Here is a 19,485-nt window from a genome sequence, read left to right as displayed (position 1 = left end):
GTCATTAGTTGCTGTGAGACCCTTTTGCAGTATGTTAATATCATTTGGGGAGTCAGTAACAGCACCCAACTTACAGCCGTCTGCAAACATGGTCAGCCACAGGCCTTTTGTTTTTGCCTGGACCTCTGAGAAGTAGATTCCAAACAGTAGGAGTCCCAGGACAGATCCCTGGGGAACTCAACTAGTGACAGGTCTGCTATCGGAGCCTATGAGGAATATGGCTAAAAGCTAAATTTTGTGCAACAAACATGTAAAAGATAAGTCAGTAAGAATGTACTATTCACTACAGTCTGCAACCTACAATCAGCAAAAGAAATGTCTTAGAACAAGCACGAAGTTATCTATTTATTTACATGGAAAGTGTCACTTATATGGGGACAGTGATCTAAAGACATCTGACAATATACGTAATTATACGCAAGACAATTAACAAGAAATCAACATAAAAGGTTCAGTTGTTACCAATTAATAATAAGAAAGCTCCACAATGACAAACCAAATAAAAAACAACAAGGAAGGAGAAGACTTTGGAGCAGAATACGGCAATAAATAACCTTTACTGTAAAAAACATTAAGCGCTTTGGTTCCATCTGATGAAATCCATTATATTAATGGATGAAAGCGCTTAATGTTTTTTACAAAAAGGTTATTTATTGCAGTATTCTGCTCCAAAGTCTTCTCCTTCCTTGTTGTTTTGTTATTTGTTACCAATTAATAATACAAAGTTAATGTAGAAGGATAATATTAAAACATTACAAAAATATCAGTTATAATAGTGTCTCTCAACCTAATATTGTGAAGCAGCTAAACTAATGTAATACAGTTAGAAAAATTAATATGAAAAGATAATAAGAGGCAGGGTGAAAAATAAATAAAATAACAATATGTATAAGTTAGACTACTCATTGTAATCTACATGCACTATAATTTCAATTTGGACCAATATAAAAGATACTGGGTGGAGTATAGAAATTGCATTTCAGGAATCACATTACATTTGTAGCAATACATTATTCATAAGTACAAATAATCTCTCACGATATATATTTTTTGTAAGTATAGATACATTTTCAAGACAAACTACGGGGATTTCTTCTCTGCATGGATGTTTTTGTTTTCAAACTAAATGAGCACTTAAGTAATCATTGAAACTTTGCAGCATTAATCATGGTGCACATGCTACATGTCCATAAACGGGTTCACTACTAAATCTCGAATTACGGAATCTCGAGATTCTGAAGCCCAAAGACCAGAATCTCGAGATTCAGTAATATCGAAATTAAAAAATAAATAAATAAAAATAAAAAAAACATTTAGAAGGTATATGCAGGGGGGCAAGCCCCCCTGCGCCCCCCACGCTCTGCACAGCACTATTTTGTCATTCACTTCACTGTAGTGCGATTTCGGAGTTGGTATATTTAAGTTGCAGGGGTTGTGGGGGGTGCAGGGAGGCTTGCCCCCCTGCATATGCTTTAAATAATGTTTTTTTTTAATTTCAATATTACGGAATCTCGAGATTCTGGTCTTCGGGCTTCAGAGTCTCGAGATTCCGTAATTCGAGATTTAGTAGTGAACCCCCTTAAACACATAAGGCATGAAACAACACACCACAGTAGAGGAATTTTGGTATTACATCTTTGTCATAAATATTAACACAAAAGGAAAACCTAACTGGTAGAGCAACAAGCCAACTAGCACCCAGTAAATCATAGATTAAAATAAACAAGAAAAGTAAGACATCAGTATCACCCAATATCACCCACAATTTCTTTAACTTAACAGATGAAAATCCAGATTAAATGTAAAATAAACAAAAAAGTAAGTATGGCTAATGCTGCAACTTTGTTTTGGTATGATTTCTTTTTCTCAAACCACTGGCCATCCCATGCTCAGACTACTCATTTGTTTACTCATGGAGTATGAGGCGATCATGGGAGACTACTATTCAAGCAGCTATGAGACTTTTTAATACAGTACCTGTAAACCCTCTCCCAGCAGCTGAAATACATATTTCCATATCTGTAGAGCTGCTCTGCCTTCTCCTGTGGGAGTACGTGTTCCCATACATACCCCCATGAAGATTACCATTATCTTTATATGTGTGTTTGACTTTTGAAAGGTCAAGAACTCTGAAAAGTACCATTCATGTGAAGTGAAAGAATCCCATCACTGGAATTAAAGCTTTGACCATGGTAAGTAGTCTCTGAACACATGGTTTTGAGTTTTTGTGTTTGTAAAGAAGTAAACAGCTCTCTAACAAAATGTATTTATAGATTTTATAATTTACATAATCTTTATAAAACCATTTCTTTAAAAACACTGTTATCATTTTTTAACATCAAGTACAGTATGTTCAGAAGTATGCAATGGCTCCTTCTTTTTTGAAAGAAATGAAAATGTGTTACCTAACACTTTCTCGGACGAATTATACTGCAACTGATATATGCATAACTCCATCCTGGATTTTTTTCGATTATTTATACGGATTATTGTTTTTAACAATTAATATATAGCACTTTTATTGTCTGCTTTTTAGTCTTCGAGTGTATTTTATTGCTATTAACTAATCTGCACAAGTAACTGATTTGTCTGCAGTTAAAAGCATTCTGTATCTTTACAAATCTTTATCTGTTTGTGGCTTTCTCTAGTGCTACTGGCTGTAGGCTATACTTGGTGGCTTTGCAGTTGCCCGCCCCTACTGTAAATCTGATCTGTGACACTCCTCCCAGTCTAGTGTCATTAGCTCATTCTACCTAGTACAGAGAGAACATTTGATAAGGCCTTCTGTTTCTCCTTTTTCCCTTTCAAAAAAAAAAAAAGTTTTTTTTTTGCCTGAACCTCCTTGTGTTCTGACTGTGCTTCTCAAACATTTTGGAAATATAGAGTATATTTCAGAGCATTTATTATAACTGTAATTGTCTTAATATTGCTACAACTGAAGTGCTCTAGGTTGCACTGCATCTGAAGTGTTTGTGTGTTTCAGTTGCTTTTCTGTATATATAGACTTCTCTGTTTCTTTAACTAAATAAGCTCTGCAAAGTTGTTTTATTGCATTCCTGCCTGTATTTCTGAGTTTTTTTGCAATTTTAAAGTTTGTTTTTGCTTAGTTTAACTGGTAGGCTACACACTCAAGTGCGCTAGCCGAATTAAAGCATTTACTGTGTTTCTGTTCCTAATTTCTGCTACTTTGTAATAAAAAAAAAATAAAAAAAATCATTGTTTCCCACCTTTACTGAACTAAAATAGTCCAGTCTTCAGGTATTGCTGATCTCTGGGCTGTGTCATAGTTCCTGTGTTGCCCATATCCTTATTTGGATAGGAGGAAGTTTCTTTGTTCACCAGTGAGAGTGGGGAGCTCTGAGCAGCATATCTGTCCCTTGAGGAGTGGTTCCAGCCCAGTGACCTGTAGTTTATTGGCCATTTTGGCCCATTTCCTATCTCTTTCTAACCCCCTGCTTTAAAGCCAGCTTTAGCGCACTTTTGCGCTTGTAATTTAAAGTTTGTCCTGTTTGTTGCATTTACCTGTTGAGGCTACACACTCAAGTGCGCTAGCCTGTGTTACATATTTATTGCATTTTCCTGCTGTTTGTTGCAAAAAAGAAAAAAAAATTTTCCTTGTTTCCCGTCTTTCCTGACCTAGAGTAGTCCAAATACAGGCTTTGCTGTATTCTGGACTTTTGGAAAGTTCCTGTGTTGCCCATTTCCTTTCTTGGATAAAGGGAGGCTTCTTTGTTCACCAGTGACAGTGGGGAGCTTGGAGCAGCCTATCTATCCCTGGAGGAGTGTTCCCAGCACAAGAATCTGGTAGTCTATTGGCTGCTTTGGGCCAATTTCTAGCTCTTTCAAGTCCCCCTGTATAAAACCCGCTTTAGCGTGGCTTTGCACGATTTTGCGCATAGCGCAGCATCGGGCAGCGCCGCTTAATTGGGTTTAAACCTTTCTCGGCTCCACAAAGTCTGCTCTTCACTTTTTCCCTTAGAACTGATCTAGTTCTCATAATAAACACCCTATTCCCACTCTAAAGCCTGGCACTTGCTCACTAAAGCAATTATATAAGTCAGCACTAAAAAATTAAAAGCACTACACCCTCACAAACTCCCCTTGAGTACTTTGTTCCCCACTGACCCTTTTTTTCAATTATACAGGAATTCCCAATACTATTCTAGCATGTCCAAAGGTCAGTTGTCAATCTCCTCTCCGGTCCAGCTGGTGAATCTGGGAATCTTGAGGCAATATTACAACTGCCTCATGTGCACGGACAACCCTCTCCTCCTCCCAACAAATTCCAACACATGTGAGAGATGCAACCATATAGCCAAACTGGAGGCTAAGCTCTCTCAACTCAGTACCAGTCAGGAGGAGAAGGAAACCACACTCACTACAATTCCAGTCTCACATAGACCTACCACGACAGCAAACCAAACACATAAACACACAAAAACATACTCTGAGGCTCTAAATAAAAATCATCCTAAGCAGCAGAGACCTCCAAAGCAGACACCCAAGCAACCGCTACCCCAAAACAAAACACTTGCAACACATAGCTCACAAAGCCAGTGTGCCAAACAGTCACAGCCCTTAAGGCTAAACAACACACCTGATACACTTGTAATAGGTGACTCTATCGTCAGGCACACTGATGTCCCGCTCACCAGGCTGAACAAGGAGAAGGTCACGGTGAGCTGCCTGTCAGGCGCTAGGATCCACCACATAACACAAGCACTCAGGTCACTCCAAGGCAAGTACAAATATGACTCCATCATTGTCCATGCTGGTGTGAATGACCTGAGACGTACCTCCCTGCACTGCATGAAAAGAGACATAGAGGAGCTCTCTGAGCATGTAGCCCAGGCCAGTATGACCCTGACCTTGAGTAGCATCTTACCCTCACCAAGAATGATGCCACAATATGAAGACAAGATGATCAATTTCAACAACTGGCTTAAGTATTGGTGTCTTTCAAAGGGGATCCAATGCCTGTCTGCCTGGGATGACAACATGCTCGACAAGCCACGATGCTTTGCTAGGGACGGATTGCACCTGTCACCCCTGGGCTTTCGGATATTGGCAAAGGCTCTTGCCACCCCCATAGTGCCTTTTTTAGGCAAGGCTCAAAAGACAAACCCACCTCCATAGGTATCACAAGGGATAAGAAACTAAGAGTAATGCTACTCAACGCCAGAAGTCTAAACCTCAAGATGCATGCACTCAAAACTCTCCTCAGCATGGAGAACATCGATATCTGTGCAGTAACAGAAACCTGGTTCAAGGGTCCCGAGAGCACCCCAGCACTACCAGGTTATACCTCATACCATGTTTTTCGGCCCCAAAACTTGGACCGAACCACAAAAGGAGGGGGAGTATCAATATTCGTCAAAGATACCCACACCTCCAGGTTGGTGGCACAGCATGAAGCATCAGAGACTATCCATGTGCAACCAACACTGGGTAAAACTGCCTTCCAGTTTATAGCCTGCTACAGACCACCCTCCCAAACCCAGGAACCCCACTCGGCCTTCCTGAGAACACTGGAAAATATGAAGGTCTCTCCAAACACCATTATACTGGGCGACTTCAACTACCCTAACATAGACTGGGAGCATTACTCTAGCTCCAACACCCTAGCCCGAAGGTTCCTAGAATTTATAAACTCAAACGCTATGGAACAACTTGTTGCCACTCCCACAAGAGGGGAAAACATACTGGACCTGATCATCACCAACATGGGGACTCTATGCTCCAGACCAGAAGTGTATCCCTCACTGGTAAGATCAGACCATAAACTAATCTCACTAGATATTCACATCCCGACCCCAGCCCCTGCCCAGAAAACCACAGTGAAAAACTTCTCTAAAGCAAATTTCACACTCCTCAAAACCGAGGTGGAATCCTTCAAAGCCCCCGGGCCTGTGGAAAATATGGCCCAGACCACAGAATCCTTTATAAATGCATTCAATGAACACCTTCAGGAATGCATGGATCATGCAATCCCAAATAAAACCAAGACCCAATCCTCCAAAGTTAGGCGTCCTGTCTGGTGGACCCCAGCCATAAACAAACTATACAACAGAATGAGGAAGCTACTACATGATAGAGCAAAATCCCAAAAAGGGAAGGCATCTCTGATCAGTATTAGCAAAAAACTACGGGCACTCATAAAATCGTCTAAGGCTAGCTTCGAGAGAAAAATTGTACAGGACACTAAGGATAATCACAAGACTTTCTTTAGTTATGTTAGGAACCTGGGTGGGAATTCTCAGATATGCTCAGAATTAGTCCAAAATGACAAAAAATACACAGAACCCACAGACATTGCCAACATCCTAGCTGACAGGTTCAGCCCAAACTTCTCCCCCACTTCCCCACCAAAAGGGCAAATATCTATCCCAGCAGAGTGCTGCCCCCCTGACATCTCAGATGCTCAGGTAAGAGCCGCCCTCTCCAAAGCAAAAAACACAGCATCAATGGGACCAGACGGTGTCCCGGGCTGCGTCCTACATGAACTCCCAAGAAGAACTAAACCCAAACATAAAACTACTGTTCAATCTCAGCCTTACTGCAGGATATGTACCCAAAGAGTGGTGTACAGCAACAGTGGTCCCTCTCCACAAAGGTGGTGCCTCAACGGATCCTGGAAACTATCGCCCCATAAGCCTGACTAGCTTGGTCTGCAAAGCTATGGAAAGGATCATCATGGACCTCATAAATAAAGATATTGGGGACCTACAGACACTGGATCCTACCCAGTTCGGCTTTGTTAAGGGCAGATCCTGCCTCTTAAACCTGGTTGATTTCTTTGAAACAGTCACCAAGGCCATTGACGAGGGGAAGGTGGTCCACACAGCCTACCTGGACCTTGCAAAAGCCTTCGATACAATACCCCACTCGGGCATTATAGATAAGCTCACCAGCTTAAATATAAACCCCTATGTCACTAGATGGGTTGCAAACTGGCTCAAGGACAGAACCCACATGGTTAGAATTGCTGGAGCCATGTCAGACTCCAAACCAGTTACAAGTGGCGTCCCACAAGGCTCAGTCCTGGGACCTCTCTTGTTCGGTATATATTTCTCGGAGGTACAGGCTAACATGGAAGGACTGTGGCTGACCAGGTTCGCAGATGACTGCAAACTGGGCACCATAATCGACTCTCCAGCCGACACAAGCATCCTACAAAAGGGCCTCATAGAAACAGACAACTGGTGCCAGAGCTATGGCCTCAAGCTAAACGCCAAAAAGTGTATAGTCATCCCCTTTGGCAAAAATAAAGTGCCCACAAATTACCACATAGGTGGTAATCCATTAAGTACGGAAGAAGTAATTAGGGATTTGGGGACCCAAGTTGATAGCAATCTCTCATTTGAAAACCACGCGGCCAAAGTGGTTAGAAAAACATTTTATATAGCCCACCTAATCATGAAGGGATTCACATCTAGATCAGGGGAGGTCATCGTGCCTCTTTACTCATCCCTCATCAGGCCCATAATTGAGTACAATGCCCCTTTTGGGATGTACCTTACCAGACACCTGCAGCAACTGGAAAGACCCCAAAAGCACCTCACCAAGAGGATCAAAGGGCTCAAACAGATGCCATATGCTGCCCTGTTAAAGAAACTCCAGCTGTACTCAGTGGCATACCACCTGCTCAGAGGCGATCTGTACCTGACGTATAAAGCCATGTCCAACCCGGAATTAATGGACATGCTGCACCTCAGAAAATCCAAATCCCATCGAGCTACGCGCTCGAGAGACTTGAACCTCAGCACTGAAATAAATAGGACATGCTGGAGGGACAGATTCATAACCCAGAGGCTCCCTTCACTCTGGAATAAAATCCCAGTCCAGGTTAGGCAGAGTCCCTCATTGACTCTCTTCAAGAGGAATCTTGATGAGTGGATGGGAGATAGTAGGTTTACCCTGGGTATCACTTCTGTGTCACTGTTAGACAGAGGCACAGTGTACTATCCACAAAAAGGGCATAGCAAAATTCATTTAAAATTGGTGGCGAAAGCCAAACACACTCTGGCTAGGCTTATAAATGCCCTAGGGCAGATAGCCTAGTATGAACCTATGATATTTACTGAATAAAGAATATCGAGCCCTTACCTATTTATATAACATTCTTAGTATTTTAAGTTGCTGAATCTTAGGCATTACACTATATGCAGGTAAAGCAGTGTCTGCCAATGTCACTGAGTATTTATTCCTTTTCTGAATTACGAATATCTTGATTATGTTTTGAGTGCTCACGGACCCAGAAATAATGCAGTGTAGAATGATCAATGGATGTAAACCAGTTTACTTTTGTGTGAAAAAAGCATACGGTGTCAGCAACAGCAAATTGAGATCATCACTGTCATTCTATGCAAGTGATAAGTTGATTTATACATTATGTAAATTGCCATGTATAATTCCACACACCTTGCATGTTCTTCCAGAAATTTTTACTTCTTTTAATATGAAATGTGCTTTTATCAGCATCAGAAATAAAATTCATCTCATTTTAGTGGTGAGAAAATGAACAAACTATTCCATTCATCCCAGTGGAATAACATTTCCTTCCTGGAAAGAAGAATAATGCTAATAATGATCTACAAAATCATAGGGTAGATGTCAGTTGCTCTGCATCTCCTGGGCATTTCATTTCAAAAGGCAGAAAAAAACAGAGTGCCTGGACGTGACTTAATGGTAATATCAACGTGCCGCAGGTTTAGTGCATTACTTTTTTATAGCATGTATTTGTATATTTGTGTTCTGGAATATAGCATTCATCTCTTAATACAAAGCACAGGGTAATTTGCATTGATTTCACTGTAATTATAACACTGCATAAACTGACATTTTGTATAAGCAGTTACAGAAAATTATACACATCCCTAGCTCTCCATGTCTATCTGTGAGCACTTGTGTGTATCTATCTAGCTATGTATAATAAATATATATATTATATATACGTATATATATATATATATATATATATATATATATATATATATATCAAATACATACATATACGCATATATATATATATATATATATATATATATATATATATATATATGTATATAAAATACATACATATACGTGTATATATATATATATATATATATATATATATATATATATATATATATATCTATCTATACATATAATATCAGGATGCATATCATTTTATGCATGTTCTATACATGCCAGTAACATGTTTATGTGTATCTAACATACAACTCTGTGTGCAACAAACTGTCCATTCAATCAGATATCCTACTGTAAAACCTTACATCACCCCCATTTAAACTGGACATTGTGTACACTAAAAATAAACACAAAAGTACTGAGAAAAGCTGCCCCTAACCAAATCAACCCCCTAGAACATGAATCTGACCTCAGATAAAAAACAAGTAAGGAGTAAAAAAATATAATTAAAATAGAGCTGCAACCAGGAAGACTGTACTGGCAAAAATGCCTTTACTAGCTAATCAGTCTGAAATTAAACTAGCTAAAATATACCTAAACCATAAAACTAATATATCTTGGGAGAACTTTCCTTACATTACTAAAACACCATAAAAATTGGCTAAAAATAATGTTAGACATGGAAACAAAAACTACCTTTGAGATCAGACATTCATAAAAGCCTAAAGAAATTGTGCAAATTAATAATTAATATACAACTTATACTGAGAGCATAATTACTGCATCCTACTGAAATGAGATCAATATCTTATTTCAGATGAAATAAATAGAAAAATGACAATAAAGTGAAATTATGGGAGTCAAATTTGTGTGATAACATAGGGTATCTTCCGCTACAAGGGTATAGGACATTGTTTTATGACTCATATCTTCACCACTCATTGGGAAACGTAATTCTTACTCTTAAATTTGCAGGATATTCCATGTACCAGATGGAATTACATACAGTATTCATACAGTCTTGCATTTCACATATGATACAACCTGGATGCCAGCATATTCTATTTTTCCATACTTTTAACTTTTTCTGTAGTATAATTACTGCTCCTCAATCATTTCAGTGGGATACATAATTACATTACCTGTAAAACTTGTGTACTGAATTTATCCCTAATGCAGGTGACATTCATAGTCATTATGTGAGCTATGTTTGCAAGGAAGAAAAGAATAGATCCAATTCATAGAAGCTATTTATGCCAATGCATTATGGCTGCAAATAGGGATAACCAAATGAAATTATAATGAAATGTAAATGAGAACTTATGTAAAAGCATGTATACCATCTGCTGCGATTCATAGCAATAAATTGATGCATTTCTGTACTATCCACAGATTCATTATAAAAGGTAGAATTGTGTTTTTTCGATCTGCTTTGCAATCCACGATAGTGCAGTCATTTGCTAGCTTATCTGTTTTCCATTGTGAGATCTTGTCTTGGCTGAGCCAAAATCCCTTGCACTCAGTGGTGCCTGCCAATGAAGAAGGCAGAGATACAGGTAGAGAATAACGCATCATAATTTTGAGAATCGGGAAATGCTAAACAGATTCAGATTGGCAGCAATATTATCAGGGTCCTAGCATGTATGATTCCATAGGGCTAATGGTGGGATGCATGGCCCTCACTACACTTCTGGTGGGGACCTTTCAGAGACAGACTGGGGTCATGCTGTGATCTTAAAGGCTTCTGACTTGTTGGATACTTCAGCAGTTCCTGAATGTACTCTTGGCATGTGTGGATCAGTGTATCTATTTTCTGGTGACATTTCAGGACCAAGCTCAGACTGTGTGTGCATTTTAAGGGGTGTCACATTTCTCTGCGGAGCTCAGTGAGATACACTGCACCCATGTTGTAATTAGGGTCCCATCTGGTGCACAGGGATAGTGGTACCACAATAGGAAAGGCTATCATTCTATCACCTGCCAGATAATTTGTGATGCTTGGGGGTGCATCACCAGTGTCTCTGCCCAGCATCTTGTATGATTCCCATATCTAGCATACTGGCTCAGCTTGTTACTTCTTCCTGCATTGTAGAATGCCCAATGGTCATCATGTTGTTAAATGGAATTTTTTTATTAACATTTAAGTATTTGTTCCTTGTAAAATATAATGATTGATACTAAACCAGTTTTTTCTTTGTTTTTATGCCCCCTCATCCTTTTTGCTCTCTCTCTTTTCTTCACACAATGCTGGATATCCACTGGAGCCATGGCTCATGACATGAGTGAGAAAACCAAGCAGGACTGCAGAAAACAATTTCAACACAGCCCTGCTCCAGATATATTGTCATTGAAGTTGTACTTGGAATGTTAAAAAGTAGATTTAGATGCCTGGATGAGAATGGGGTTGGCCTTCAGTATGACCTAGATACTGTATGTAGGATGTTTACTGCCAGTTGCATTCGGCTTAACATATAGATGTCTATAAAACCCAGATATACATATGCATGAGTATACTTACTATTATTTTTATGTATATAAATACATGTATTTATACACAAACAAAATTAAACATATTTGCACTGACACATAATTTCATGTACAATAGATGTTAACTATAAATTGCTTGCAATGCAGACAGTTTTTATAAAGACGGGATTTTGTTTGTAAAGGCCAGAAAATATTTATTAGTATGATAATTGTACAACATAATGTTTTCTTCCACAATATTAACTGCAAATACAAGATGGCTGAACTCAGTAGGCACCACACCCTATCCAGAGTGGAGAATAGAGGAGGGGGTGGTGACTAAAATATCAAATAAATGACCAGCACATAGTTAAAGGAGAGAATACCAGTTGTATTACTTATGTGTACATTTCTCATAATCCCCATATATGCTTATTAAATAGCAAATTATCAAAGTACACATTGCTATGAACTATATGTACTGCATCCATCTTTAACACTAAATTTGCTCATTTAATGAAAGTTGGCCATGAAGATTGGTAAAAATTATTTTCAGTTGTTGCATGTTTATAAGGGTACAGTTTCTGCATTTGAGGGTACATTAAAACCATGTTGTCTAAAGAAAATTCACAGGATATTACTTAACAGTGCTACTTAATTAAGCAAAATATTATGGAAAATAAAATACACTGTGAAAGTGTATGATAAGATTTCAAGCAACACCTCTTCTCCAACCAGGCAAGTTATTGAGCTATGTATATTAATAAAAGAGTAAAAAGTCAAAGGAAGATGCACTTCTAGTATTTCAGCTTGCATTAAAGGTAATAGTAGCACATAAATATTAGGTGTAATGTCTTTATGGCAGTCTGAGCTTTACTGTTTCCATTGCTTAATATATTTTAGAAATGAAAAAACATTTTTAAAGAATTAAGAAAATATACTAAGCAAGTGTAACAATAACTGCCATTCCTTGCAGAGCAGTACTAATAGTCATGTCAGAAATATTAAGGAAAATAATCTGAGACAGGTAAACAACCAAGCTGCTGTTTGTTCTCTATGCAGCTGATGAGGAGATACAGTAAAACTCATCCCAACGAAACAAGAGACTGACAAGGCTGACTGAGGGTACTTGTAAGTATAAATAAAATACTTACATCCAATTTAAAAATAAATGTTACACAATAAATGCGGTTTTATTTCTTTCACTGTTTTCATTACTTTAACTGTAAGGGTGTTTATACAGAAAGATAGTGGCAGGACTAAAGTATAGTGCTGCAGCCAAATCCATATCAGGAACAAATTTCAAACGAATTACAATTTCTTATGTTAAATCAGCATACTGTATTAGAATCAGCAGAGTGCAAATGTAGGAAAAAACACAACCACTTGATAGCAATATACTGACTGTTTCCATGTATCCATAAGCATTACCCAGACATTTTGTTTTACTTGAATAAAGATTTAATACAAGGAAAAATGGAGTGCAAATAGTGTCTGAAATGAATAAAATTGTGAGTTTGTTTGCATTTCTTCTTTGTCACCATTCTTGCTACCTTTTTATTATTTTAATTATGCATTTCTTTGTCTTTATTTGGTTTCTTTTTCTCTCATTTCTGTTCATTTTTCTAAAGGCCCCGAATCATTAGGAGCAGCCCAGCTACATGCCTCCCAGGTCGGTCAGGGAATATTCAAAGTCTGCCCATCCAGGGGCATCCTCACAGGGTTAGGACAGAAACATTTGAGATCTTGTGGAAAGGGGTTCTTTGTGGGCTTGACTCCCCAAATCCCCCACCTTTCCTTATCCTCTATCCTACACCCTATTACCTACTTCCCACCCAAGCTACCCGCTTAAATAAAAATGTTTGAAAAAACAGGGCGATCTATTATCTGGCAAAAAAGTAGTACTCCTCCCCTTCTTTCCCACCTCCTCCAGTACAAACTTCTTGATGTTTTCCATCTGTTTTCTCCTAGGTCTTTCCTTTTTCAAATTTTCCTTCTCCACCAAAACCCTATTGATGTTGTCCTTCTAAGTTTTCCTCTTTGTTATGTCTTCCCCTTTTCAATATTTTATTGCTCATAATCATGATCACAATAAAAAGAGTAGCACAAAGAAATAAAGCAATCCCAGGTAGGTAGGACACAGCTTTGCTCAACAGTAACACACTGGGTGCAGCACAACCATACATAGCAAAGGACCACTGCTATTTGTCATGCTAACTTTAATTACAGTACAAATACTCACAGAAGTTTTTGTTGCTGTTCTGATATGTCAATAGTGGATTGCCAAGAATGCTATGCTTAGGTCTGTGATTCAGTGAGACTGAGAAGAAGGAAGAAGGAAAATGATAGTTTTATTTTTGTTGTATGTATATATATATATATATATATATATATATATATATATATATATATATATATATAATAAATGGGTCTTCCATTACTGAATCCATCAAGACTGGGATGACACAGCCGAAACCACACGTGAACGAATACTAAGAAAACCAATAACAAACTCCAGGAAAGTCACCACTTGTCCATCACCACAAAAAACACAAACTGAAGCAAATCAAACCCATTGATGTGGGGGGCTTTGCCCCCTCACACCCCCCCAACTAAATATACCAACTCTGAGATTATGAGTGTGTTTGCATTTCTTCTTTGTCTTCATTCTTACTACCTTTTTATTATTTTAATTATGCATTTCTTTGTCTTTATTTGGTTTGCTTTTACCCCATTTCTGCTCATTTTTCTCTAGGTCCAGAATCCTTAGGAGCAGCCCAGAACTAGAGTGGGAAAAATCTAAAGCTCACCATGGTGGCCAAGTGGTTCTTTTCCCACAGTAAAATTCCAGTGTTCTGAGCGTTCGTTCATGTGTGGTTTTGGCAATGTCGTCTCGGTCTTCTTGGATTTGGTAATGTGGGAGTTTGGTCTTCTCAAGTAGACCCATACATACATATATATATATATATATATATATATATATATACATATATATATATATATATATATATATATAGGGTTCCCTATCAGAAGCCTGAAACACTATAAGCCTGAAAATCAAAATCCTGAAACCAAAAGCCTGAAAATTCAAAATCCCGAAAACTCAAAATCCTGAAACTCAAAATCCTGAAAACACAAAATGGACATACTGAAGTCATTGTGGCTTTGCTATTGTTAGCCCTGTGGTGTTAGGTCATGCGTTGGGTTCAGGTAAGTGTGCAATTGGTTTTATGTTAGGGTTAGGGGCGGTTTAAGTGAGATAGGGTTAGGGCGCAGATTAGGCATGTATGCAATAGTGACAAATATTGGGGTTAGGGGTGGTTTAAGTGAGTTAGGGTTAGGGCGTGGGTCAGGTGAGTGTGCGATAGTGACGGACCTTAGGGTTAGGGTTAGGGTCAGTTGGTAGATATTAGTGTCTTTATAGTGACATATTAGCATTATTTGTGTTTTCAGGATTTTGGGCTTTTGGAATTTTGAATTTTCAGGCTTTAGTTTTCAGGATTTTGATTTTCAGGCTTATAGTGTTTCAGGCTTCTGATAGGGAACCATATATATATATATATATATATATAGAGAGAGAGAGAGAGAAAGAGAGAGAGACACACACTCACACACATACACATACATTCCCTTACATTTTTCAAGAATGGGTGGGGCTTGGCACCATATCAAGGTGCAAAATAAAATTATTTTAAGATGTATGGCAATGTTTTATGTTTCACCTCCAGCAGTTTTTAATTGAACGTGTTAGGTGATTTGGCAGTGATCAATAACATCTTGAGAAAGCAAGATGTGATTAGTTAGAGTAAAAAGCCAACCTAAAGTCACTGTAGCCAACCAGCAAAAAAATAGTACAGCTGCTTATTCTACCAGGAATATATTGGTATTTTTAGAAGCCGACAAAGCATTGTTTTTGGAGAAGGTTAAAACTTTGAAGGAATAGTGGTTATGCACATGCAAATCATAGGAATTTATTGTTTTACATACTATAAATGATTCACAAAGTAGAATTTAAACATCCTTTGACTGCAGCAAACACAATGGAAATGAATATTAATATATTTCCTGACATGGTTTATTTTATATTTGAAGAAACAAATGTTTTGCACACGTATAATAGCACTGTCAGAATATGCACTGAAGTAACTACTAGCAACAGATACTCTATTAATAACAAGCTTTACTTCACAGAAATTCATTGCCTTTTGCAACGTTATGTAAAAGAAGCTAGAATAAAGTCAGGCAGTCAGACTTTCATCTTGCATTGCAAGTTTCTGCATGTCAAAGACACTCCAGAGAATTATTAAAGTTAAATGTTTTTACTCAATGGTACTTCTTTTTTTAAATGTTCTGTTTATCAATATAATTCAGGTGTACAGGCAAATGTTTTTCTTTGGAATAGTTAGATAAATTACTAGATTTGCACAATCATTACCAAACTGAGATTCTGTTTAAATGGTCTTCGAAGTCTAAATGCTTGATAAGATGTCTTGTTGAAATGGAGGATAAGATCTGAGACACCACACAACCTCAGTCTGTGCTAACAGCTTCAATTATATAAAACGCAAGACAAATTTACTCATCTGAAGTAGATATATGTACTGCTATAAAAAGCATAGCTTTTGCTAAATATACATTGCTAAGAGTATGTATTCTTACTCACAAATCCAAACCATTGTTAGGTTCTTGCCTCACACAAAGGTCTGGTAATAAAGGTAATGTTTTCTGACAGGCATCCAGTTATAGGAAGAGTTTTTTTTTCTTTGTATCCACTGACTTGTATTCGTGAAGTACCTTCACCAATCTTTCCTTAACCATACTCAACCACTAATCTGAGTTTGGTCAAGCAGTTTGGGGGGAGGGGCTAGGATTAGGCATTGGGAGGGGAGTTTTAGGCTTAGGGAGCAGGAGGAAAATTTTAAGATTAGACAGTGGGAAGAAAGTTTTTGGGTTAGTGAACAATTAGGTAATTTGGGTTTAGGGAAGGGGTTTGGAGTTGTAGGGTTAAAGAGTGAACATGGACTTTAGATTTACAGAGTGGGGGTTGGAGATTTAGGTTTAGGGAGCAATTTGAGACTTCAGGGAAAGGGCATGGAAGTTTGGGGTAAATGAGTGAGGAGTTGGGTTGCGGACTGGCTATGAGTTTTAGAGTTGGGGTTTAGGTTCTTGTAGGGAGATGCAGTCTATAGGAGCAGGTGTTGGAAAGGCTAAGCAGCAACATAATATTGGGCTAGTGGGATTTTGAGTACTTTCTTTTTCAAGCAGTGAGTAGGTGTGTTATTAGTTACTAGGAATTCAGCATCTGTAGTAGAACCATTGTTAATCATCTATCACCATGAATGTAGATGTTCATAGCAGTAACACTGAGGTAGCAGGGATGGAAGATAAGAAAATGCATTAATTTTGCAACATCTGGTTTACAGTATGTTAGTGCAACTAACAACACTCTGTGTTCTGGAATCTGAATTAACTGTAAAGGTACCACTGTTTCACCTGCAACAGCCACATTTTGTATCATCTGCTAATGCAGACCTGTAACAACCACAATATCTCTTTACAAGTATAAAGTCCAGTTTAAGAAGGGTTGTTTTTCATTCATTTTACACTTCCTGCTTTAGCCAGTTTTGGGTGAAAGAGAAAATGTAGCCTATCCTAGCACTAAATGGGCCTAACACAGAGAACTGTTCCTGGAAGACAAACATGTGCAAGCACACACGTACACATGCACACACCACATATAATTTTTCCTGTGTAGGCTCCTACCAATCCCAGTGTGATTTCATACTTATCTTTTGATCATTTCTTTATGGGGTGTAGCCATGGCTTATTTTAATTCTGCTTCCAGCCCATAACTCTGTCATCTCTCTGTGTTCAGTGCTAACATGAACATGTTCTGAATCCCTCACTTGCCTGATGGGGGCCAAAACCCAGGTAGAAAAGCAAAGGTTTTACAATGTACCAGTTGGGGACAAAGCCCAACTGTATACCTCACAAGGTGGAGTCCTGGTCCATTTAAATACATGGGATGAACCGTCATCCTATTGACAGGGTTGTGGATAGGAAGAAGGAACTGCCATTTTGAAATCAGGTCTCTAATAACTAAGACAGGCATATATATATATATATATATATATATATATATATATATATATATATTATATATAGAGAGAGAGTTTCAAGGTTCCTCATACATATGCACTAATAGTCAGGGTGAGTGTAATGGGTTCTTATGAGGGACATCCCTGTGTCCACAAGGCTTCAGAAGCCTTACTCTTCCTCTAGATGGCTATCCTGATGTTCTTCCTGTCTCCACTGAAAACTATAACATCAGGAGCAACTGACTCGCATATCCCACATCATTCACCATTCATGGAGGTGAAGTAAGTATTCCACACTTGCTCATTCCTCTCCTACACCTGCCTGGTTCAACAAATAACTGATCTGCAGTCAGACTCCAGCTGCTTGGGTCTCAATCAGGACTTTATATGTCATTGGAGTGACTACCACGTGCATGCTAATGCGTAATGTACAGCCACAGTAGCAATCTTGATAGTATATCTTTGTTTTACTGGAGGAATCTTCTATGAATAATGGAGACTGGTCTAGCTATAGCTAATAATTTCTGTTGGGAGTATGTTCACCAGCCAGTATTCATACTCATTTGCAGAGTATGTGAGATGAATACAAGCTGTCCTGCATACCTGCAAGATGTTCTGATCAACAGACCACTTCCTACTGCATATAATCACCACAGTGAATGCTAGGAACTGAGGTTTTGAATACTGCAAGCAAATGTCATACTCCATGGCAGGGGCTTATGTAAATGATCTTCCTGGCATTCTCACCAGTTACATTATTTTCTTAGTCTGGTATTCGCAGACACCCAAAGAGCACATGTGTAGGGCAGAATACAGTTCCAAAGGCATTAAGTATGCTACATATTTTTGTTATGTACACCTATGCCTTCCATTGGTGGGAAATGGAGCTACGTCAGCCTGCTCAGAAAACTGATGGAAATAAGTCATCCTGTGTGTGAATAAGTCTGTTTGAGTGTGTTCTTTTAGGTATCACTTTGTGTGTGTTTGTGTGTATAAGGACTGGAGCAGTATGTGAGTGCATCCATCTACATTAGTGCGTGAATGGCTATTGTGTGTCTGTGTGTGTCTGGGTAAATGTGTGTGCACATGCACTTGGGATGGGGTCAGTGAGTATGTCTTTGGATTTGGAATAGAGTAGGCTAAATGTGTGTGTGTGTGTGTGTGTGTGTGTGTGTGTGTGTGTGTGTGTGTGTGTGTGTGTGTGTGTGTGTGTGTGTGTGTGTGTGTGCACATGCACACACACACATTTGGGATAGGGCGGGGTCAGTGCCTCTGTGTGTTCATCTGGTACCTGCCAGTGGTAGCTGTTCTACTGCATAATTTTTCCAAATGCACAGCAGCGAGAGTCATAGTCATGCAAATTCTTGGATACTGACAAGGTGCTTTTTAGAAGATTAGGATGACTAAGAATTAAGTTGCACTGCAGTACAGCTCAGCGTATTGGAGCAGTGTGACATGCTCTGCAGTGCTACTGACCAAGAACACCATCAACATTCTTTGCAGTAATGGCTAGATTCATCATTTTCAACACAGCACCACAGTGTTTATCAGAATAGATTTTTTGGCTTTTCCAATGGTTGGTCTAACAACTGCAAATCCATTCCAACCTTCTGCTCTAGCTACTACAAATAATTCTTCATATGATAGTGGTATCTTTCAGATTCTTTACTAGATCAAGAATAATAAATAAAACAAAAATGATATTCGTTGTCAAAGCACCTGGATTTTTACAAATACACTGCTGTTTCCTAAACAAAGATTTTAAAAGCATGCTGTGTTACATATATACACGGTCAGACATTATATTTTACTGCACAATGTATTTTAATGAAAAAATGACAATGAATACAAGTTCAAACACTTAAACTCTTGCAAAAAATGTATTGTCAGATAAGTAGAAAAACCTGCCTGCCTGACTTGCGTTGTTACATTTATTTGTCATTTACTAAACAAGTTAAGTAGATTGGTCCATGTACCGTTTTCTGTCATGATGCTGGCCAAAAGAATG

Source organism: Protopterus annectens, chromosome 7.part0, assembly GCF_019279795.1.
Source record: "Protopterus annectens isolate FY-2018-M chromosome 7.part0, PAN1.0, whole genome shotgun sequence".
NCBI lineage: Eukaryota > Metazoa > Chordata > Ceratodontiformes > Protopteridae > Protopterus > Protopterus annectens.
Note: the sequence above shows the minus strand (reverse complement) of the source record.